The following is a 25,365-nucleotide window of genomic DNA, read 5'->3' on the forward strand; positions in this document are numbered from 1 at the left end:
CAAGTAAAAGATCTGTATGAGAAAAACTTCAGGTCTCTGAAGAAGGAAATCAAAGAAGACCTCAGAAAATGGAAAAATCTTCCATGCTCGTGGATTGGCAGGATTAATATAGTAAAAATGGCCATCTATAGATTTAATGCAATCCCCATCACAATCCCAACTCAGTTCTTCATAGAGTTGGAAAGAGCAAGTCTCAAATTCATCTGGAATAACAAAAAACCCAGGATAGCTAAAACAGTAAAAGCACTTCCGGGGGAAATCAATATACCAGACCTCAAGCAGTACTACAGAGCAATTGTGTTAAAAAACTGCATGGTGTTGGTACAGTAACAGGCATGTAGATCAATGGAATAGGATTGAAAACCCAAAAATGAACCCACACACCTATGGTCACTTAATCTTTGACAAAGGAGTTAAAACCATCCAGTGGAAAAAAAGATAGCCTTTTCAACAAATCGTGCTGGCTCAACAGGAGGTCAGCATGCAGAAGAATGTGAATTGATCCATTCTTATCTCCTTGTACTAAGCTCAATTCCAAGTGGATCAAGGACCTCCACATAAAACCAGACACACTGAAACTAATAGAAAAGAAACCGAGGAAGACCATTGAGGACATGGGCACAAGGGAAAAGTTCATGAAAAGAACAGCAATAGCTTAAGCGCTAAGATCAAGAATTGACAAATGGGACCTCATAAAATTACAAAGTTTCTGTAAGGCAAAGGACATTGTCAAGCAGTCAAAACGGCAACCAGCAAATTAGGAAAGGATCTTCACCAACCCTACATCCAACAGAGGGATAATATTCAATATATACAAGGAACTCAAGAAGTTAGCCGCCAGAGAGCCAACCCTACTAAAAAAAGGGGTACAGAGGTAAACAAAGAATTTTCACATGAAGAATTTTGAATGGCTGAGAAGCACCTTAAAAAATGTTCATCATCTTTAGTCATTAGGGAAATGCAAATCAAAACAACCCTGAGATTTTACCTTACACCAGTTAAAATGGCTAAGATTAAAAACCCAGGAGACAGTAGGTGTTAGCAAGGATGTGGAGAAAGAGGAAAACTCCTCCGCTGCTGGTGGGAATGCAAGTTGGTACAACCACTCTGGAAATCAGTCTGGCTGTTCCTGAGAAAACTGGGCATAACACTTCCGGAGGACCCTACAATATCACTCCTGGGCATATACCCAGAGGATTTCCCAGCATGCAATAAGGATACATGCTCCACTATGTTCATAGCAGCCCTATTTATAATATCCAGAAGTTGGAAAGATCCCAGATGTCCCTCAATGGAAGAATGGATACAGAAAATGTGGTATATTTACACAATGGGATACTACTCAACAATTAAAAACAATGAATTCATGAAATTCTTAGGCAAGTGGTTTGATCTGGAAAATATCATCCTAAGTGAGGTAACCCAATCACAAAAGAACACACATGGAATATAATCACTGATAAGTGGATATTAGCTCAGAAACTTTGAATACCCAAGACACAATTCACATATCAAATGACTCTCAAGAAGAAGGAAGGAGAGGTCCCAGATCCTGAAAAGATCCAGCACTGTAGGGGAGTACCAGGACAGAGAAGTCAGAGGGTCTTGATAGGAGAATGGGCAGAGGGAAGAGGAGGGGGGAACTGAGAAAGGAAAAATCATTTGGAATGTAAACATAGAATACAGAAAATAAAGTAAATAAATCTGATTAAAAAATACTAAAGCTTAAATCACACATCAAACATCACACATCAATAGTAGGAGATCTGAACAACCCACTTTCACCAATGGACAGGTTATCAAGACAGAAACTAAACATAGAAATAACTAAACTAACAAAGGTTATAATTCAAATGGACCAAATATCTATAGAATATTTCATCCAATCACAAAAGAATATAACTTCTTCTCAGCAGCTCAAAGAACTGTCATCAACCTTGACCATATAATCAGTCACAAAGCAAGCCTCAAGAGATACAAGAACACTGACATAACCCCATGCATCTTACCAGACCAACATAGCTGGACTTCAACAACAGAATCAACAGAAAACTTACATATTCATAGAAACTGGGCAACTCTCAATGATCACTGTGTCAGGGAAGAGATAATGAAAGAAGTTAAAGACTTTCTATAATTCATAAAAATGAGGGCAAAACATAACCAAACTTACAGGACCCTATAAAAGCAGTAATAGGCAAGCTCATAGCACTAAGTCAAGCTCATAAAGAAATTGGAACATTCTCCTACTAGCAACTTAAAAGTACATCTGAAGGCTCTAGAAAAAAAGAAGAAGAAGAAGAAGAAGAAGAAGAAGAAGAAGAAGAAGAAGAAGAAGAAGAAGAAGAAGAAGAAGAAGAAGAAGCAAACATCCCCAGGAGGTGTAGAAGGCAGAAAATAATTAAACTCAATCAAATGAATCAATTAGAAACAAAGAGAACAATACAATCAACAAAACCAAGATCTGGTGTTTGAAAAAATCAACAAGATAGACAAACTCTTCCCCAAATTAACTAAAAGGCAGAACTACAGTACCTAAATTAACAAAATCAAAAATGAATGGAGATATCTAACAACAGATAACTGGGTAAATTCAAAGAATCATTAGGTCTTACTTCAAAAGCCTTTACCCCACAAAATTGAAAATCTAAATGAAATGGATGATTTTCTAGACAGATACCAAATATCAAAGCTAAATCAAAATCAGGTAAACTATCTAAATAGTTCTATAACCCCTAAGGAAATAGAAGCAGTCATCAAAAGTCTCCCAACCACACAAAAAGTTTTGGGACAGATGGTTTTAGCGCAGAATTAGACCATACTTTCAAAGAATAGCTCATCCTCAATACTCCTCAAGCCATTCCACAAAATAGAAACAAAAGGAACATTGAAAAACTCATTCTTGAGGACATGGGCACAGGGAGAATGTTCCTGAACAGAACACCAATAGCGTATGCTCTAAGATCAAGAATTGACAAATGGGACCTCATAAAATTATAAAGTTTCTGTAAAGCAAAGGACACCATCAAAAGGACAAAATGGCAACCAACAAGTTGGGAAAAAATCTTCACCAACCCTACATCTAACAGAGGGTTAATATCCAATATATACAAAGAACTCAAGAAGTTAGACCCCAGAGAACCAAATAACCCTATTAAAAAATGGGGTACAGAGCTAAACAAAGAATTTTCACCTGAAGGAATTCGGATGGCCGAGAAGCACCTTAAGAAATGTTCAACATCGTTAGGGAAATGCAAATCAAAACAACCCTGAGATTTTACCTCACACCAGTCAGAATGGCTAAGATAAAAAAAAAAACTCAGGAGACAGAAGGTGTTGGCAAGGATGTGGAAAAAGAGGAACACTCCTCCACTGCTGGTGAGATTGCAAGATGGTACAACCACTCTGGAAATCAGTCTGGCAAGTTCCTCAGAAAACTGGGCATGACACTTCCGGAGGACCCTGCCATACCACTCCTGGGCATATACCCAGAGGATTCCCCAGCATGCAATAGGACACATGCTCCACTATGTTCATAGAAGCCCTATTTATAATAGCCAGAAGCTGGAAAGAACCCAGATGTCCCTCAATGGAGGAATGGATACAGAAAATGTAGTATATTTACACAATGGAATACTACTCAGCAATTAAAAACAATGAATTCATAAAATTCTTAGGCAAATGGTTGGAACTGGAAAATATCATACTAAGTGAGGTAACTCATTCACAAAAGAACACACATGGAATGCAGTCACTGATAAGTGGATATTAGCCCGGAAGCTCAGAATACCCAAAACACAATCCACATATCAAATCACTCCCAAGAAGAAGAAAGGAGAAGACCCAGGTCCTGGAAAGGCTTGATGCAGCATTGTAGGGGATTGCCAGGACAGAGGAGTGGGAGGGGGTTGGTTGGGGAACTGGTGGAGGGAAGAGGGTTTATGGGACTTAAGGGGAGGGGGAAACTGGGAAAGGGAAAATCATTTGGAATGTAAACAAAGAATATAGAAAATAATAATAATTTTAAAAAAACAAAATAAAAAAGGAGGCCACTAGTCCTGTGAAGGCTTGATGCTCCAATGTAGGGAATTCAAGGCAGGAGTAATGGGGAGGACATCCTCATAGAAGCAGGGGGAGGGTGGATGAGATAGGGAGGTTCCAGGGGGTAAAACAGAAAACGGGATAACATTTGAAATGTAAATAAAGAAAATATCCAATAAAAAAGAATGTAAGGAAACTAAGTATTAAATAAGGCATTATATACCCACACATACACATACATAAGTATATATGTAAACATATATATGTAAAGACTGAAAAGCAGTTTTTAGTGAAGCATTTCATACTGACATTTATGATAGGAGAATATAATAGTCTAAAGTATGATTCTTTGAATATTTAAATTCTGTCTTCAAATGTAAATGTTACATGGCAAATTGAACATAATAGAGATTATTAAAGCAAGAATATTGAAATTGGAAGGGGAAAAGGCCATCTTACTAAAAGCAACCTAAATATTAAATGCAATCCCCATCAAAATCCCAACACAATTCTTCACAGACATGGAAAGATCAATTCTTAACTTCATATGGAAAAAAATAAAACAGAATAGCCAAAACATATCTCAGCAATGGAAGAACTTCTAGAGAAACCATCATTCCACCATCATCGTGGACGTTAAGGTCTAATTACAGAGCAATAGTGATAAAAATTGCAAGGTACAGAGACAGACAGATTCATCAGTGGAATAGAATCGGAGACCCAGAAATAAAATCACACACCTATGGGCACTTGATCTGTGGGAGACCAAACTGTGGAAAATCAGATCTTCAACAGCTCTCACCTTGAGAGTTCACTGACCTTGCAGTTTACAGCTGAACCATCCCCTTCTTCACACAAAGCTGATCAACTGGTTCTCATCCTAGCCGAACACCTGGGGTTGTCTAGGCGGAACCAGCATTCCAGAAAAGCTTCTGGATGCCACAGCCAGTATCCGCTCTGGATGACCTTTCCTCCTTCTGTGCTTTTAGCATCCCCCTCAGCCCCTCCCTACTTCCTCTTAAGGAGTGTTCCATTAGAGAGGCTTTGACAAGAAACCCCTTTTTGCTTGGCCTCACTCTGTCTTTCCTCCCGTTTCTCTCTTTTAGGCATGGGTTCCCCGCGGCTCCCTGAATAACTAGGTCCCTCAGGACAGGACATTGATCTTTAACAATGAAGCCAAACTCATACAACGAATAAAAGAAAGCATCTTCAGTAAATGATGCTGGTCTAACTAATAGTCTGCATGTAGAAGGATGCAAATTGATCCAGATTTATCACTTGTACAAAGTTCAAGTCCAAGTGGATCAAGGACCTCAACATAAAACCAGATGCACTGAATCTAATAGAAGAGAATGTGGGAAATAGCTTTGAACTCATTGGCCTAGGGGAAACATCAATGGCTCAGGCTCTAAGATCAACAACTGACAAAGGAAACCTCCACACAGTCAACAGGACAAATCAGCAACCTACAAATTGGAAAAAGTTCCTCACTAATCTTCTATCTGACAGAGGGCTAATATCCAAAATATATAAAGAACTCAAGAAGTTTGACTCCAAAAATAAGCTTGATTTAAAAATGAGTTACAGAGCTAAACAGAAAAGTTTCAACAGAGGAATATCAAATGGCCAGGAAGCACTTAAAGAAACGTTCAACTCCTTAGTCGTCAAGGAAATGCAAGTCAAAATGACCCTCAGTTTCCACCTCACACTCAACAGAAAGGCTAAGATCAAAAATTCAAGTGACAGCAGATGCTGGCAGGGAAGTGGAGAAAGAGGAACACTCCTCCATTGCTCGTGGGATTGCAAACTTGTACAACCACTCTGGAAATCAATCCACTGGTTCCTCAGAAAATTGTAAATAGTTTTATCTGAAGACTGAATGGAATCCCCACTGTATCACAGGCTCACTTGCTCCACTATGTTCATAGCAGCCTTATTTATAATAGCCAGAAATTAGAGAAAAACCCTGATGCCCCTCAGCTGAAGAATAGATACAGAAAATGTGGTTCATTTACACAATAGAATACTATTGGGCTATTAAAAAGGCGGACATTCCCAGTGTAGGGGAATGCCAGGACAGGAAAGTGGGAGTGAATGGGTTTGTGAGTGGAGGGGAGGGTGGTTGGGGGATTTCAGAGGGGAAACCAGGAAAAGGGAGAACATTTGAAATGTAGATAAAGGAAATATCTAATAAAAAAGGAAAAAATATTTGGAAAAAAACGGAGGATATCATGAATTTTGCGGGGAAATGGATGGAACTAGAATATATCATCCTCAGTGAAGTAACCCAGACTCAAAGGACATGCATGGTATGTACTCAATAAGTGGATATTAACCACACACACACACACACACACTCACACACAAACCAGGATAGCCATGCTATAATCAACAGATAGAGAGAAACAAAATAACAAGGAGGACCCAAGAGAAGATGGTTGAAACTTTCTCAGAAGGGGAAACAAAATAAAATTGGAGGTAGATGGAAGGAGGGAACTGGGTGAAGAGGGGATGAGGAGCTAAGTGGAACAGGGCTTAAGATCATGTGTAGGGAGAGCAGGGGAGAGAGAAGGGAGATCAGTGGTGGTGGTAGCTATCTCCAGGAAATGCCAGAGACCTGGGAAAGGGAGGCCCCAGAAGGCCTATTGGGGTGACTCTAACTGAGACTCCTACCAGTGGGGCACTCTGATCCTGAAGTGGCCACTTCCTATAGCCAGGCAGGACTATCAGTAGAAAAACAAGGACAGCAACCATATACAGTACCTTAGACCCAAAAATATGTCCTGCCTACATGGTGCACATGGACAGAGATAGAGTAGAGACTGAGGGAATGGCCAACCAATGACTGTGCCAAGTTGAAACAGGTAAGAACCAATCTCTGATAGTAATAATGATACTCTGTTATGCTTGCAGACAGGAACCTAGCATAACTTCCTCTGAGAGCATCCACCCAGCAGCCAATGGAAAGAGATGCAGAGACTCACACACAAATATTAAATGGAGCTCGAGAAGTCTTATGTAAGAATTGGAAGAAGGATTGAGAGAACTGAAGAGGACAAGAACTCCACAGGAAGACCAACAGAGTTAATTAACCTAGGCCCTTGGTGACTCCCAGAAACCTGGAACCCTGCACATATATAGCAGATGAGCAGCTTGGTCTTCATGTAGCTCCTCCAGCAACTGGAGCAGCATCTGTCCCTGAGCCTGTTGCCCGCCCAGCCTGCCCAGCCCACCCTGCCCGCCCTGCCCGCCCTGCCGGGCCTGCCCAGCCTGCCCAGCATGCCTGCCTGCCTGCCTGCCTGCCTGCCTGCCTGTGGATCCCATGCCCCTAAAGGGATTACTTTGTCTGGCTTCTGAGGGAGAGGATACCCACAATGACTTGATGTGCGCAGGAGGGGTTTTGATGGGGACAGTGATACCCAGAGGGGGACTTCCCCATCTCTAAAGTAAAGGGCAAGGTGGAATGGGGGAAGGGCTTGCATGAAGGGTTCCTGGGAGGAGAGGACCGGCTGATATTGGGCTGTAAAGGGAATAAATAAATAAAAATTTAAAAAACAAAAAATAAAATCCAATAAATAACAAAACTTATAACTTAAAAAAAAAGAAAAAAATCGAACTCAGCATGCCGTCTTCTCGTCATCAAAGCTCATTCGCATTTTGTGTCAAAGGATCAAGGAGAAACAGAGCACAATTACTCCCATGTCAACCGTCAGGAAAGAAATGCAGCATGTTGTCATCAGAATGTAAGGATGTTTCAAATAAGGTCATGGGAGAAGCAGCTAACAGAACTGTCCTTGGTCAGCATGCAATAGCTGAGTATCCAAAAGAGAAAGAAACTATAATGCATCCACAGAAACTGAGCCAGTAAGTGTTCATTATTCTGTTCCTAAATGACATAGAAATTTAACATAAAACTGCAATGTAATCCTCATAGGATGGACTCACTTGGAACTAATCTTAATATAAAGAAGGTTCGTTTGTGAGAGCATTCTGTCCTGCTAAGTGTATAAAATGTGCACTCATGCCATCATCTTTCTGTATAAATGCAACATACGTAGAGAACCCTACTAAGTCACATAGTCTCAATAATGCCAAAAACTGTCCCCAAAGGAGAAGCATTAACGATCAGCAGTGATCACGTGCAAAAAACAAATAGGATGACTCAGAGCTAATGAGCATTGCTGGCCATATCCCGCATAATGGGGTCCCCAAAACTGCAAGCTGAAAATTACAAAAACAAAATGCTTGAAGCTGGGGCTATTACTCAGAGGTAAAGTTCTTGCCTTGTAAAGATGAGGCCATAGAAACCCAAAAAGGTAAAAGGGGAGCAGGGGTTCTTAGACATAGCTCATTCCCTGATTCGTAAGAGATAGAACTTTATGCGTGGGTTCACTTCATTAAATTGTCAATGTATATGAGATTTATTACACAGCATGTCAAACACAGTCTTTCGGAACACATATATAACACTCTTTAAGGAGAACTTATCCTACCATTTGGAATAACTGAAGCTTAAATAGCAGGCAGATGGTAAGTTTAAAAGGTTCCATCATAAAACAGGTTTATTGTCTTCAAATGAAGCCCAGCCCAGAGCATGCCATGCAAGCAGATTCTAATTGCCAATGATTTAACATCCCAGTGCAAAGTACCTGGTAATCCAGAACCTGTGACTCGAGAAAGTTTAAGAAAAAAATCCCTTCTCTATCTCATCCATTGGAAACCCTGTGCTCAGTTCAATGGCTGTCTGAGAATGCCCCCCTCTGTATTTGTCATGCACTAGCAGAGCCTCCCAGGTGACAGCTATATCCAGCTCCTGTCAGCAAGCACTTGGGGGCATCCACAATAGTGTCTGGGTTTTGTAACTTATATGTGATGGATCCTTAGGTGGGGTAGTATCTGGATGATCTTTCCTTCAGACTCTGCTCTACACTTTGTTTCTGTATCTCCTTCTGTGGGTATTTTGTTCCTCCTTCTAAGATGGACTAGAGTATCCATATTTTGTTCTTCCTCCTTCTTGGGCATCATTTGATATATGTGTCTTGGGTGTTCCAAGCTTCTAGGCTAATATTCACTTATCAGTGAGTGCATACCATGAGTGTTCGTTTGTGATTGGGTTACCTCACTCAGGATGATATTCTCTAGTTCCATCCACTTGTCTCAGAATTTCATTAAATCGTTGTTTTTAATGGCTGAATAGTACTCCATTGTGTATATATACCACATTTTCTGTATCCATTCCTCCACTGAGGGACACCTAGGTTCTTTCCAGCTTCTGACTATTATGAATAGGGCTGCCATGAACAGAGTGGAGCATGTGTCCTTATTACATGTGGGAGAATCCTCTGGGTATATGCCCAGGAGTGGTATAGCACGGTAGTATTATGCCCAGTTTTCTGAAGAACTGCCAGACTGATTTCCAGAGTAGTTTTACCATCTTGCAATCCCACCAGCAGTGCAGTGTTCCTCTTTCTTCACAACCTCTCCAGCACCTGCCTTCTCCTGAGTTCTTTTTCTTAGCCATTCTGACTGGTGTGAGGTGAAATCTCAGGGTTGTTTTGATTTGCATTTCCCTGATGACTAAGGATGTGTTACATTTCTTTAGGTGCTTCTCAGCCATTTGGTAAAGGAGCTAGGTGTTTGCAGCACCATAGGAGGAACTACAATATGAATCACAAGTACTCCCAGAACTCCCAGGGGCAAAACCATCAACCAAAGAGTACACTTGGAGTTACCCATGGCCCCAGACACATCAGCAGCAGAGGATGATATTGTTAGACACCAAATGGGGGAGAGGCCCTTGGTCCTGGAAAGACTTGATAAAATAGTGTAGAGAAATATCAGGACAGGAAAGCAGGGGTAGGCTGATTGGGGAAGGGGAGATGGCTTATGGGATTTTGGGGTGAGGGGGGCACTAGGAAAGTGGACAACATTTGTAGTGTAAATAAAGACTATACCTAATTTTAAAAATCCCAATGCTAGAAAAGAAGATATAATAGCAGTGTGTCGTAAGATGTAAGCTGTATACTTAAATCCAGAGCCTCTATAACGCTTTTAATATATTTAACAGTGAGTATAATGTGTCTTAAAATAAATTTTGTAATGTATGTTTTTACTCTGATTTTAATATTTTTAACAAAATATTCAATAACTTTAATAAAATGTAAAATACAAAATTGAGCACTGTGGCACATTGTTATAATGATGGCAACCTCAAGAGGGAGAGGAAATCTAAAGTTCAAGGTCATCCTCAGGTACACAGCAAGTTCAAGAACACCCTTGATTATGTAAAACACGGCCTCAAAATATCAGAAATAAATATCTAATACACAGTCTTTTCTTTGTGGTTATGAACCTGATCCCCTAATGGCTGAACTATTTCTTCAGCCCTGTTCAGGCCCTACTCCCAAGAGTACCTGGGAAATACAAAGAGACTCAGCAGGAGAAAATAAAGACAACTCAAAGTAAGGGAGTCAGGAGCTGAGAGCGAATATGGGAGAAACAGGGAGATAAATAACATCAAAACAGTGAATGACCTGCCAGGAGAGAGTGATCTCCCAGCAGCTCTTTCACTTCTGAGCACAGAGGTGAGATCTCCACCTTTTCTCTGGAGGGGACAAGCTAGGAGCACACAGGGCCTAAGATCAGTGGAACAGCTGGGATGGAAGTCTTCCAGCTGCCATTTGCACCAAGGAGCCAGGAGACTCCACAGTCTTCTGTGCATAGCCCACCAGGAGAGAGAGATCTCCCAGCAGTGCTTTCACTTTTGAGCTCAGAGGAGTAAGAACACCAGCTTACAGGCCCACAGGAGGAATAAACTCCAGCCAGAGACAACAATACCACCTACCACCAGATGGCGAAAGGCAAACACAAGAACCCTACCAACAGAAACCAAGGCCACCAACAGAAAACAAGGCTACATGGCAACATCAGAATCCAGTTCTTCCACCACAGCAAGTTCCAGATTCCTCAACACACCAGAAAAGCAAGAGTTGGATTTAAAATCGTATCTCATGATGCTGATATAGGGCTTCAAGAAGGACTTAAATAACTCCCTTAAAGAAATACAAGAGAACATCGGTCAACAGGTAAAAGCCCTTAAAGAGGAAACACAAAAATCCCTTAAAGAAATACAGGAGATCATAGGTCATCAGGCAGAAGCCCTTAAAGAAGAAACACAAAAATCTCTTAAAGAATTACAGGAAAACAAAATCAAGCAAAGGAACTGAACAAAACCATCTAGGATCTAAAAGTGGAAGTAGAAACAATAAAGAAATCACAAAGTGAGACATCTCTGGAGATAGAAAACCTAGGAAAGAATTCAAGACTCATAGATGCAAGCATCAGCAACAGAATACAAGAGATAGAAGAAAGAACCTCAGGTGCTGAAGATACCATAAAAAAACATTGAGTCAACAGTCAAAGAAAATGCAAAATGCATAAAACTGGCAACCCAAAACATCCAGGAACTCCAGGACACAATGAGAACACCAAACCTAAGGTATATAGGTATAGACAAGAGCAAGGATTTACATCTTAAAGGCCCAGTAAATATCTTCAACAAAATTGTTGAAGAAAACCCCCTAACCTAGAGAAAGAGATGCCCATGAACATACAAGAAGCCTTCAGAACTCCAAACAGACTCGACCAGAACAGAAACTCCTCCAGGCACATCATAACCAAAACACCAAATTCACTAAACAAAGAATATTAAAAGCAGTAAGGAAAAAAGGGCAAGTAACTTATAAAGGCAGACCAATCAGAATCACACCAGACTTCTCACCAGTGACGATGAAAGCTAGAAGATCCTGGACAGACCTCATACAGACCCTAAGAGAACACAAATGCCAGTCCAGGCTACTATACCCAGCAAAACACTCAATCATCATAGATGGAGAAACCAAGATATTCCATGATAAAACCAAATTTACACAATATCTGCCCACAAATTCAGTCCTACAAAGGATAATTGATGGAAAATGCCAACACAAGGAAGAAAACTAAACCCTAGCAAAAGCAAGAAAGTGATCTTCTTCCAACTAACACAAAAGAAGATACCCACACAAACATAAAAATAACATCAAAAATAACAGGAAGCAACAATCCCTATTCCCTAATATCTCTTAACAACAATGGACTCAACTCCCCAATAAAAAGACATAGACTAACAAAATATTTCTCATGTAAATCTTCAATTTTATCAGAAAATGTTTGTAAATCCTCTTTTAATTAATTTAGTAATATTTTTTATGTCTACCATTTTATCTGTATTATTTTTCACGATAATCTTCAATGTTAATACATCTTTCTATATACTTCCTCTATCTTATTAGAAATATTTTCATTGTAAATCTTTGATTTTATCACAAATGTTTCTAATTCCACCTTCAATTAATTTAGAGTTTTTATATCTACCATTTTTATGTAAAATTTTCCATGAAATAGTCAATTTTAACGTGTTTGTCTATTTATTTCTTTAATTTTACCAGAAATATTTTCCATGTAAATCTTTAATGTTATCTGAAAATGCTTATAATTCTGCCTTCAATCAATTTAGAATTATCTTTATGCCTATCATTTTACCTATATAATTTCCATGATAATCTTTAATTTTAACATGTTTTTCTATGAGTTTCTTCAATTTTATCAGAAATATTTTTGATGTAAATCTTCAAGTTTATCAGAAAATGTTTATAATTTCACTTTTAATCAACTTAGGAATACTTTTAAACCTACCATTATTATATCTATATAAAATTTTCCATGATAATCTTCAATTCTAACATGTTTTTCTACATTTTCCTACAATTTTATCAGAAATATTTTCCACATAAGTCTTCAATTCTATCGTAAAATGCTTCTATTCCATATTTCAATTAACTTAGCAATGTTTTACATGTCTACCACTTTACTCTTACATTTCCATGAAAATTGTCAATTTTAACATGCTTATCTGAAATATTTTCCATGTCAATCTTTAATTTTATCATAGTGTTTTTACTTCCCTTTACTTCCCTTTTCAATAAATAAAAAAAAAATTAAAAAAAACAGTGAATGAAATTCTCAATGAATTAATACAAATATGATTGAAAGTTTTAAATGTATGTATACAATAAAATATGATCATATCCAACTAATGCTTCCCTCTATAACTAGTCAGATCTTGATCTCCCCGCAACTTTGATTGGAGCCTTCTCTGGGACTTTCCAGCTTTTTTTCCTAATTCTTGAAAGGAGAAGGAGAGATGAAGGACAATAAATGTCCTCAATGGACAACACAGCCAGAATTCTGTAAACGCTGGTCCTAATATCGGTTTTTGGTCTAATGCAATATGTACCTGGTTATCAAGGCATGCAACAAAGAGAATTCAGTTGCATAGCTCTATGCCCAGCCACAACTGGGTACAGGGAGTGGTGTTATTTCTAAGAATAAGACTAGCACAATGGTAAAGGAAGAATACTTAGCAACCTCTGCCACAGAATAATATTGTTCAAAGAATTTATGACAAAGTGTTGGAGATTAAAAATGTTCACATAGTAGGCAATGTTCTCGAGATTCTCAACATCCCTTCCACTGCTACATATATTCTAGTCCATTTTTTCTAGCTGAGGATGTAAATCAGTAACTGGCAACAAAAAAAAGAAACTCACTTAAAGGAAAATCCTGCTCCCTTGGCTATTTTTAAATAAACATTAGCTTTTGTTTTTAATTCATTTAACTTTCCCATAAGGAAAAACTTATTTAAAAAATACTGATAAAACTTGCAAAATAATATCCTTGAATCAACATCTTATAATTTTTAGGTTATTATGTCTCTCTGGAAAAATAATTTAAATAAGTAATAAATTGTATAGTACTTCTGGAATGTGTTATAACTTAAGCTTAAGATACAAAATGAATGTTAAATTTTTCTTTCGTGCACAAAAATTCAATGAAATGTTACTCTTTATAAAAACAAGGCTTGCTTTTGAGCTTCAAGACAGAGCATTATTAGCCTGTCAATGAATGATATTGCATAATAAAGTTTACATTTTTACCTCCCACTTATACAAAATCATTCCAAAGAGAATCACATGTGTTTTAAATATTTAAATTTTCTGTTTTAAACAGTGGGCATCTGTAAAACATTAATAAAATTTATGTCACAAAATTATATTTGAGTAATGTCACCTGAAAATCCCAAAATGTGCTCCTTAATTGTTGGCAATGATCTCTCTGACATGCTTTTTGTTCAGATCAAAATGGGTGGAGGATTTTGCTTACTTATAAAAGGGAAGCATAGGCTACGCCCTGCCAAGAAAGACAAGGGTATTCCACACAGTGTGGGCAGAATCGGGGCACATGAGTTGAAAGACTAAAGCTGGGTGGGGGAGGGGAATGTCCAAAGGCAAGTCCAGGGACGGCCAGGATGGAAGAACAGACAACTGCCATGAGGGTTAGGGACATCAGCTGAATCCTGAAGGCAAGAGCATGTGAGCATGAGAGGCAAGAGCCAAGGCAGAGTCACCTCAGTTTGCACCGAGAAATGTCACGAGACAAAAGTCGGTGGATGGCAGTGGTGAGGAGAACCTGAGGTTAGACTTCCACAGTGGTAGAAAGAAAGGTAGAAAGAACATTATACATGTTATATTATATTATGTATTATATAGTATACTTTATATAATATACAACATATATTATATCTGTTATGATATGTGTTGTTATATATTGTGTTGTATATAATATATTGTCAATATTACCTATATATTATATATAACACATATATTATATATGTATCATATATTATATATTTTATATAATATTGTGTATAACAATATTGTATCATATTATATATTGTATATTATAATAAATAAAATATATTAAAAATAATTTTATTCTAATCTCTTGAGTCATCAGATTTAACCAGGCAGCTTGTAAAACCACTTTCAAGTGTAACTATTTCCTTCTCCCTTTGTCAGCATCTATAAAAATGAAGGACTGACTTTGCACCTGACCTCTCTCCCTATCTGTTATTAGTTTTGATTTTTTTCCCCTGTAATCCACATGGTCCACTCACATACACATTTCCAATATTCAAATAACTTCCAGCCCATTCAAGCTATACATAATATAAGAGAATGAGGCATTCTAAATTCCTTTATCAACTGTTCTATATCTTAATTAAGAAAAATAAAATATCTCCTTTTCTAGCATATAAGGCATGGAGCCATGGAAAATCCCAGTGGATAGGATGACCTAATTTTTTTTTACATTTAAAATACTGATATCCTCCCTGTCTGTCACCCCTTGCCACCTATGACAAGTGGAAGAGCTAGCCCTGGGGTCATTAGAGAAGGAGAGCTGGCCCTGCCTCTCACCTGCTGCAGCACTCAAGAGAGCAGGCCCTGGATCTCACCTGGGCAGCAGGCAGAGCTGGCTCTAGTTTCAGGGGTTGCTGGTGAGCTGGTCCCCAGGGCATGAGAGCAGAAGAGTCGATGGGCTCAGCAGCTCAGATAGCTCTCAGGTGCAGATCCATGGCTTTGCGTTGGCCCAGTCCAACATTTACCCCAGGAGTACATAAAAGGGCCAGTCCTACAGGTCCAAAACTACAGGATCCCCACCCGTAACACAGGACAACAACAGGCTGTCCAAGAGGAATCCCAGGGAAGTTCCAAGTATTGATAGAGTAACAGAAGCCAGAGGCCTCGGACCAGACCAAGTCATTGCAATTAACATGTGCAAGCAAAGTGTGGACAAAAGGGTGTACTGAGATTTGTTTTCTGTGTTGGAGATGGGGAGGTTACAAGGTTAGAGGGTGGGCACAAGGGGAGGGGGAGGGCAATCGAATTCAGATAAATGATGTGAAATTCACAAAGAGCTAATAAAAAAATTTTAAAGAAAAGGAAAAGAAAAGAAAATATCTCCTTTGTAGCATATGATGCATAGTACCATGGGAAATCCTGGTGGGGAGGATGATAATTTAAACTATTGGATGTATTTGGCTGAGAAGAGAGGAGACAGAAAGAAAGAGAAAAGGAAATCACCTGTGTGACTTTACAGACTCTGTGTCGTAGAGAAACTATAGGAAACTGACAGCAATTCTCCAAACAAATGGGAAGAAGTGGACTCTGGGAAGGTGTGGCAAAACAAACAAACAAACAAACATATCCTGATGCAGGAATTCACCATGGGGATGTCAGCTAGTCCCTGGAGGCCTTGCTTCCTGTTGAGCACAGGCTGTATGACAAAATGACAAGGACAAACTAGCTGCTACAGCAGTTGGAAGTTGAAACAAAGGCTCCCACAAAAAGTTAAAATCCCTGGGAACTGACACCACAGGTAGAAAAAGCTAAGAGGTTTAAATCATAGCATAATGTACAATAATGAAGAAGGCCTGATCTTTTGTTGTCATGGCAGTAAATTGAGATGGTTATCTCTTCTGAGAAGTCTATCTGGAAGCTTGATCTGAAATGGGTCCTAAATTGTGCCCCTTCCTCCCTGCCAGCCCCACAGGCCTTAGACAGTACTTTAAAATGAACAGTGCTCTGAAAGAAAAGAGCTTACATAAGTTCCTGTGGCACATAAACTCACAATAAGAAAACTCCCAAACACGTAAGAAATCAACCTATGTAGGAGGAACAGGGAAGCCATTTCTGTATAAACACTGGGGGGGGGGGGGTGCTGTAGCAGCAAAAGCATCTCCTCAGGAGGACCTAATTGAGGACTGCCTGAGAGACTAAGGATTGCTGGTGCAGACAGTACCAGCCAATCAGGAACTGCTGTTTAGAAGCTTTCTTGGAACCAATGGGGTGGGGTGGAGAGTATTAAAGGAGCTTGCAGCAGTGTTCAGAGGCCTTGCTGCAGAGTGTATCTCCTGGAGTCTGTTCCTGACCACCTCACCTTCAACCTCCAAGGGCAAATAGGGTCAAGCAGCAGGTGGTCCAAGGCACAGGCACTAAACCTAGGCATAAGAAATCAAGCTAGGTTTGTCAGTTAAAACTAACGAAAGGCAATGCCAGACCTACAGATGGTAGGTGGTAGAATAATCTGACGTACAACTGAAATACATGTGTTTATTCTAAAGACAAAAAAAAAAAAATCTGACACAGATCACACAATTACAAACTATTTGGATTTTTTTTTAAAACTTCTAGAAATCAACTTTTTTTTTAACTCTTTTGTAGGTTTTGCTTGTTTGCTTGCTTGCTTGCTTGCTTGCTTGCTTGCTTGCTTGCTTGTTTGCTTTTGAGGTTTAAACAACTACTCCTTCCAAACTGGGGCAGGAAAAGAATGAGGAAAAATGAGAATTAAAAACATAAACGTTCAGTTTCATTGGGATTAATATGACACGACTGTCCATGTGAGTTGGTTGTTGTAGCTACTGTTCATTGTCTCCCTTGGTGGAATGTACCAGCTATGGCTGCCTTAGTTTGTTTCAAGTAGGTGCTTGAAATACAGAAGACCCTGGTACATAGTAGGCACACGAGAACAAACTGTGCTGAACCCTTGGAATGAATAGCAGGCTAGCAGTATACATGAGCAGTGAGTGTTCACTTAGCACACATTAGGCTCTTAACATACATAAGCGCTCACCAAGCACACATTAGGTTCTGGGTTTAATCACTAACATGAGGAAGGGGAAAGAGGAGAAGGAAGAAGGTGAGGAGGAGGAAGAATCCATCCATCACATGGAATTTGTAAAATGTCTATTACTAAGAGAATATTCTGAGAAATTCAGCCTAGGCTAACTTTGCAGATATACCTACAATTGTGACATAAATTAAATCAGAAATGCTTATGTTACTTATGGTAAATGCTGAAAATTGATCACCTAAGCATTCAGTTTAAGACACTGGGACAAAAGCAGAAAACAAAAGCAAACAAACAATGTAAATAAAATCAAAGAAAACAAAAAAATAAGAATAAGAATTACCAAATATGCTTTCAGGAAAGTTCTTGCTAAGTGGCCCAGGTTGTCTAACTTGTATCCCTCCTGCCCCTCCTGATAAGCAGTGGGATTGTGGTGTGTGCATCACACCTGACAACAAGAATTCGTCTAAGTGGGTGATAAAAGTATCATTGGAAAAACTAGCTCTAAAGCTAGGGGTTTTTTAAGTATATTAAATCAAAGCCATCTTTTCAGAGAAAGAGAAAGAAAAAAAAACTAAAAAAATGTCCTGGCCATAACAGTAGAACGATCTAAAAATCCCCTTTGGAAGCTCCAAAACCTGACACTATTACTGATCCTATGGTTTGCCTACAGACAGGAGCCTAGCATGGCTGACTGAAACAGCTACAGATACAGACACTCAACCAGTAGACTGCAGTAAGGGAACCCTGAGGTTAAATTAGGGAAAGGCTGGAAGTCAAGGATGATGGCTACCCCACAGGAAGACCAGCAGTCTCAACTGACCTGGACCCCTGAGATCTCTCACTCTGAGCTACCAACCAGGCAGCATACATGAGCTGATCTGAGCGCCCGCCCCACCCCCATCCCCCAACACATATACAGCAGAGACTTCCTGGTCTAGCCTCACTGGGGGAAGGCTTGCATAACCCTCAAGAGACATGAAGCTCCAGGAAGTCTCCTCACTGGGGAGTCTTGTGTGGGGGTGGCATTCTCTTGGAAACAGGGGAGGAGGAATGGGATGAGGAACTGTGGGAAGGTGGACTGGGAGGGGGATAACAACTGAACTGTAAAAAAAAAAAATTAAAAGTAATTTTAAAAATCTTTACAAAATGTAACAATCAATAGTTTAGAATTGTTATACAAAGACAGCATGATACTTAAATGACTTGACAGACAAGTTGCTGCCAAACCATCAAAGAATAAACCGGTCCAATTTTGTACAATTTTTTTCAATGATTACAAGGCCAGGGATGGGATGTAGAGAGTATATCTGTAACTAATGCTGTGATGATGCACTGTATTTTACAAACACAAATGATTAAATGGCTTTGACAAAGGAAGAGAAACAGATGAATAGAAGTAGTGACCTCCCCCACCCCTTGAGGACCTGACCCATTGTTCTCAAAGAATAGCAGCCCAACCTTTTGACCAGCCTCCTGCAGAACAAGCAGAACCAGTTTCCAGCCTTTGCGGGAGGGTCTGGCCCCACCTATTTATATTTGGAGAGATTCATTAAAGTTCAAGCCTTGAGCAAGAAATAGTGCCTTGACACCATGTGTTTCTCTTGCCATCCTGTTTTCTATCCCATCTCTTCTTCCAGGGAACCCAGGACATTAGCAGGTAGCCGCGGGCGGCTATAGAAGTGAACAGGAAACCCATTACCAGAATCGTGCACATGCACAAACGCAGTCTGAAACATAGGTATGGCGGAGGTTAGCAAGACCAGACAGGAAACTGTAGAAGCAAATGGCGTTTCAAATGGAAAAATAAAATCAAAGCAAACTACGAAAAAAGAACAAAACTTGTAAATGTCAGAAGAAAATAAAGAGAAATTATTTTGTGAAGTCCAAATGAGGAAGAACAATACAGGCATAAATATATGACTGACAGACAGACAGACAGACAGACAGACAGATAGGGGTTAAGAAATTTAACTACTTCAGAAATAAGAATTAGAACTCATTTGTGACATGTATAATCTACTTAAGAGCTAAAAAAGGAAACTTAAAAAATATTTTTAAAGAAAGAGCTACTAGAAAAAAATTAAGCTGAAAACAGCAGGAAGTTCACAAAGTAGAAACACAAGTAGCCAAATAGTCAAAGGTGCTCAGAACTTAGTCTCAGAGAAGCGTAAATCAAAAAAGGAAACTGTTCCTGTTCAAACCCACCAACTTGACAAAAGCTAAATAAACCAAAAGCTTAAAGTACCTGCATTAAGGGCACTGTGGTGCTCTGCTGCTGAGAGTCTGAGGTGATAAAGCTGTCTTTGCACAACCATTTGGCACCATCTAGCAGATTAGAAAGCCACATAGCTAAAGAGCCACCGATTTCCACTCCAAAGATTACTCTGAGGATTCTGTGTGTCTATTAACTGGGAAACATAATGTTGTTAATTGTGTTGTTTTTAATACGAAAGAAAGGAAAACCCAGGAGCAGTTACGAAGGAGATCCAAATGAGAAATTTATTTCTAGAGATTTGGAGGTTGTTTGGTTTGTTTTTTGATTAAAGGAATTTTAAGATTCGCAGAATGGTATTATTCCTCCGTTTCCTTTCTCAATATGTTTGTTACTGGTATATAGAAAAAAGGGCCAGAGGCTCAAGTCAATTCAGGGAGTAAAACACTGCCAGAGAAGACTGGCCGGAACCTGCTGTGGAAGAAGAGAACTGACTCGCAAAAGTTGTCCTCTGTCCTTCATATGTACCTAAACACAGACATGCAGATACACACACACACACACACACCCAAACACACATACATACATGTAACAGCAACAACAATAATAGATAATAATAATGAAATGAAAATTTTAGAAAAGATACTGATTTTCATATGTTGTTTTTATAGTTTGCTATTTTGTTGGAAGTGTTTTTTAGTTGTGATAAAAAATAAGCTGATAAAAAAACTTTTTTTGGATATTTTCTTTATTTATATTTCAAACATTATCCCCTTCCCCCCCAACCCCCTTATCACATCCTCCTCCCCCTGCTTCTATGAGGGTGTTCACGCATCCACCCACCCACCCCACTCCCACCTCCCTGCCCTCGAATTTCTCTACTCTGGGGCATCAAGCCTTCACAGGACCAAGGACCTCTTCTCCCACTGATGCCCAACAAGGCCATAACCCATATTTTGGGATAATATCCGTTTATCAGTGAGTGCATACTATGTGTGTTCTTTTGTGATTGGGTTACCTCACTCATGATGATATTTTCTAGTTCCATCCATTTGTGTAAGAATTTCATGAATTCATTGTTTTTTAATAGCTGAGTAGTACTCCATTGTATAAATGTACCACATTTTTTATCCATTCCTCTATTGAGGACATCTGGGTTCTTTCCAGCTTCTGGCTATTATAAATAAGGCTGCTATGAACATAGTGGAGCATGTGTCTTTGTTATATGTGTTATATGTGTTATATGTTATATGGTGGCATAGCTGGGTCCTCAGGTGGTACTATGCCCAATTTTCTGAGGAGCCACCAGACTGATTTCTACAGTGACTGTACCAGCTTGCCATCTCTAGAAACTTAAGGAGAGAGGGTTCATTTGACTTTCAGTTGCAGAAGGGACAGGATCCCTCAGGAGGGGGAGGGAATGACAGCTGCTGTGCATCATGCAGCAGTAGCCAGAGACACACTCCCTACATCCTATCCCTGGCCTTGTAATCACTGAAAATTTTTGTACAAAATTTGGAAGGATTTATTCTTTGACCATTTGGCAGCAACTTGTCTATTAGGCCATTAAGTATGGTGCTATCTTTGTATAACAATTCTAAACTACTAATTGTGTTGTTCTGTAGAGCAGATTTTCAGACAGTTCTACTGTTATGCCCATGATGTCTTCTTACTCTTTCACTCTCTATTGTACCTGCAGTTATGTTTTTATTTTAATCAGTTATTTTTAATCAGTTGTCTCTCTCCTCCCTCCCCCTCTCTCTTTCCTTCCCTCCCTCCCTCCTTCCATCTTCTCTATCTCTGTCTCTGTCTCTTTCTGTCTCTCTGTCTCTTTCTGTCTCTCTGTCTCTCTGTCTATCTATCTATCTATCTATCTATCTATCTATCTATCTCTGCAAAGAAGTCAGCATGTCACATATCAGCCTTCTGGAACCAGAGGCAGAACGGAAACTGGAATCTGGCCATAAAAGCCCTCACTAGTGATTACTTCCTTAAGCAAGGCTCCACCTTCTAAAGGGCCAATAACCTTCCCAAACAGGTGGGGAATCAAGCATTCAAACAGATGAGCCTACAGGAGTTCTGTCATGTTCAAATCATATTAGGGCTAATAGTTTTCTGGTAAAATCCTTAAGAACTATTATTTACTGATTCATTCTGTCTACAAATAAGGATAACTTACCTCTTTTTGATGCCCTTGTGTTTTTTTCTCTTGTCTTATGAACTAGAAATTTTATAAGAAATTCCATTGTATTAACTCGTACATATTACATTAACACACCAAAAGTTATTTACTTCATTTCTCCTTTTACATGAGTTGATATTTATATGTTATGAAATAGTACATCAGTAGGATGAATCTCCCTTTGCATTAACACAAAGTCCGAAAACCCAGATTGAAAGTGTTTAATTGTCTAAACAAAAATTTCTCTAAGTCCAGTGGAACATAAAACTGGGAAGTTCTCAAATTCATATAGTAATTAAGAAGCATTGAGTTTGACATTTCTTATGAACTTTGGCAATGACTTATAGAATTGAGTGAATTCTTGGCTTATAATATGTACAGAGGTGCATAGTACCTTTCTCCACAAACTACTGCTAGAGGACACTAAGTTTTGACTGTGGCATACTTAGCACAAGTTTTTACTTTGCTAAATGAGCTTTTCTCCTTCCCTCATCTCTGGAATGAAAGGTGATTTTATTTCTACCTCATTTGATGCATTGTAATATTTTTCTGAAAACCTTTAAAGAAGGCACCTAGGGAAATTATATGATGAAATGCCTATTGTTTATTTCAAAACACATGTTCAATCTTGCAGATTGCAATATATGGTAGATAATAGATTTGAGAATGTTCTGTAGTGTCATAAATTACAGGGAATGATCTGTGGTCATCAATGTCTCTGCTAGTTGAGAAACTGAAACACACAGGCAATCTTAACTCTGCAAAATGCGATAATGATTCACTTAAAGAGCAAAAACCAGGAAGGACATAAAATCTGGAAAGTGAAAGTAAAAAGATGGAAAGTGAAGCAAGCCTCAGTCACTTTAGAGAGGTCAGAGAGTCCAAACCCCTAAGTAGAAGGGAAGACTGACTGTTCCTGTCACCACCCCTCCCTTGCATCATGAGGCCAAATTATAACTCCAATAAAGACATTACTCCCAGGCCAGAGAGGTGGCTCAGAGGATCGAATACCTGCTACCAATCCTAACTGCCTGAATTCCATCCCCTGGAGCCATTGACTTGAAGGAAAGAACAGACTCTCCTGAGAGTTCCACATGCATATAAAAGCATGCTTGAGCATGCGCACATCCAAATAATAAATATCGATAGAAATGTTTACAGCCAATAGACAGAAGTTTCTGACCCCTGTAGTTGTATTCGAGAAAAGCTGGAAGAAACTGAGAAAGAGGGTAACCTCCTGCTGTAGGAGGATCAGCAGTTTCACCTAACCTGGACCCCAAGATCTCTCAGACACTGGAACACCAACCAGGCAGCACACACCAGCTGATTTAAGGCCCCCAACACACATACAGCAGAGGACTGATGGGTCTGGATTCTGTCAGAGAAGATAGATGCACCTAACCCTCAAGAGACTGGAGGCCTCAGGGAGTTTAGAGGTCTGGTTGGGAGGGGGTGGGGACAGGGAGGTTGGGAGGAGGTATGTCATGTGGAACAGTCAGAGAGTGGATGGGGGTTGGGGGAAATAAAATCTGGAGTAAATAAATAAATAACAAAAAATAAAATAAAATTGTCAATTTAAACAAAATGTTTACAAAAACATTTATAATTCTGTGTTGGCATCTTTTCCTGAGTACATGTTTTAAAAGTTTTAGAAGCAAGCCCAGTGTGATGGTGCCCACTTGTAATCCCAGCATTTGCAAAAGAGAGGCAGAAAGATTTCAAGGTTTCCCTGAGTTTCCTAGTAAGACCCTATCTCCTTTTAAGTTTTCAGAAGCAAGACACTCTAAAAATCACTTTATCTGCTTTCCATTTCTATACTGCTCAATTGATTCCACTGCTTACTTCTACTAAGACCTCCAACATACTGGGAATGTGAAGCCAACTTGAAGGCTTTTCGACCAACCCTTTATTTTTTAATATTTTATTATGTATTTTTATTTAATTTTTTATGCAATACATTTTGATCATGTTTCCCTTCCCCCAACTCCTACCAGGTCCTATCTACCCAATGTTATTCTATCTATCTATCTATCTATCTATCTATCTATCTTTCTTTCTTTCTTTCTTTCTTTCTTTCTTTCTTTCTTTCTATCTTTCTTTCTATCTATCTTTCTCTCTTTCCATCTATCTATCTATCTATCTATCTATCTATCTATCTACTGTGCTGGTTTGCCCAGGAAGTGCCACTGTTTGGAGGTGTGGCCTTATTGGAGTGGGTGTAGCCTTGTTGGAGTATGTTTGTCACTGTAGGCATGGGCTTTACGACTCTACTCCTAGCTGCCTAGAAGTCAGTATTCTGATATAGAGCTTTCAGATGAGGAACTCTCAGCTCCTCCTGCACCATGCCTGCCTGGATGCTTTCATGTTCTTGCGTTGATGATACTGGACTGAACTTCTAAATCTGTAAGCTAGCCACAATTAAATGTCTTTTATAAAACTTGCCTTGGTCATGGTATCTGTTCACAGCATAAAACCCTAAGACACTATCTCTATCTCTATCTCTATATCTCTTTCTCTATCTCTATCTCTCCCTCCCTCCTTTATTCCCTCTCTACCTCTCCCTTGTTTACTCTGCACCAACCCTCTTGCTATGACTCTATCATTCTACTCTGCAGGCCTACAATCATCTGAGAACCAAGTATGCATTTCCAAGAAAATGCTCCGAGTTTTATTGCCCCGATTTCCTAATTCATTTTTTGGAAAAAAAAAAAAAAAGCAGAAATAACAAGGCATCTGCTAAGAATTTGCCTCATTCTAACACAAACACACAACTTTACTCTTGCCCACAGGGACTCCATATGTTCAAAGTGCACTCATGACCTTCCAAAAGAGATGTTAATGCTAATCATTCTTTTCTTCTGTAAATATTAGGAGCTTTGGCCTGTGCTGCAGATCAGTGACGCTAATTTTTTCTCCTTTCCTTTAAACCGAGTTATTTTTTAACCAAATTTTTGAAGGTTTTACTTAATTTCATTAATAAAGTTTTTATTTCAAATTTTAATAAATGGTTTGACAAGATCAGCTCACAGAGAGTATTAGCTTACAGACCCTATTTAGATAGTAGACTTGTATTTACTGCATTGTCAATCATAAGGAAAACCCATAAACCTTTCTAAATGGTTTTGTCCTAGAGAATAGTCCTACTTACAGCTGAATTATATGTCTGAAAACAGGAGGAAAATTGAATTGTCCTTATGTCAAATGAGTTCAGAAAAGGTGCCAAATTATAGTAATATTTATACATCAATGCCCCGGGGGTGTTATTACTATCTTCTACAAAACTGATTCCTCAATGACATTTAGGAAACAGATTTCCTCTTTAAGTACTCTGGCATATTTAATTTGAAGGAATTCAAAGAGA

Source organism: Apodemus sylvaticus, chromosome 6 (assembly GCF_947179515.1).
Source record: "Apodemus sylvaticus chromosome 6, mApoSyl1.1, whole genome shotgun sequence".
Taxonomy (NCBI): Eukaryota; Metazoa; Chordata; class Mammalia; order Rodentia; family Muridae; genus Apodemus; species Apodemus sylvaticus.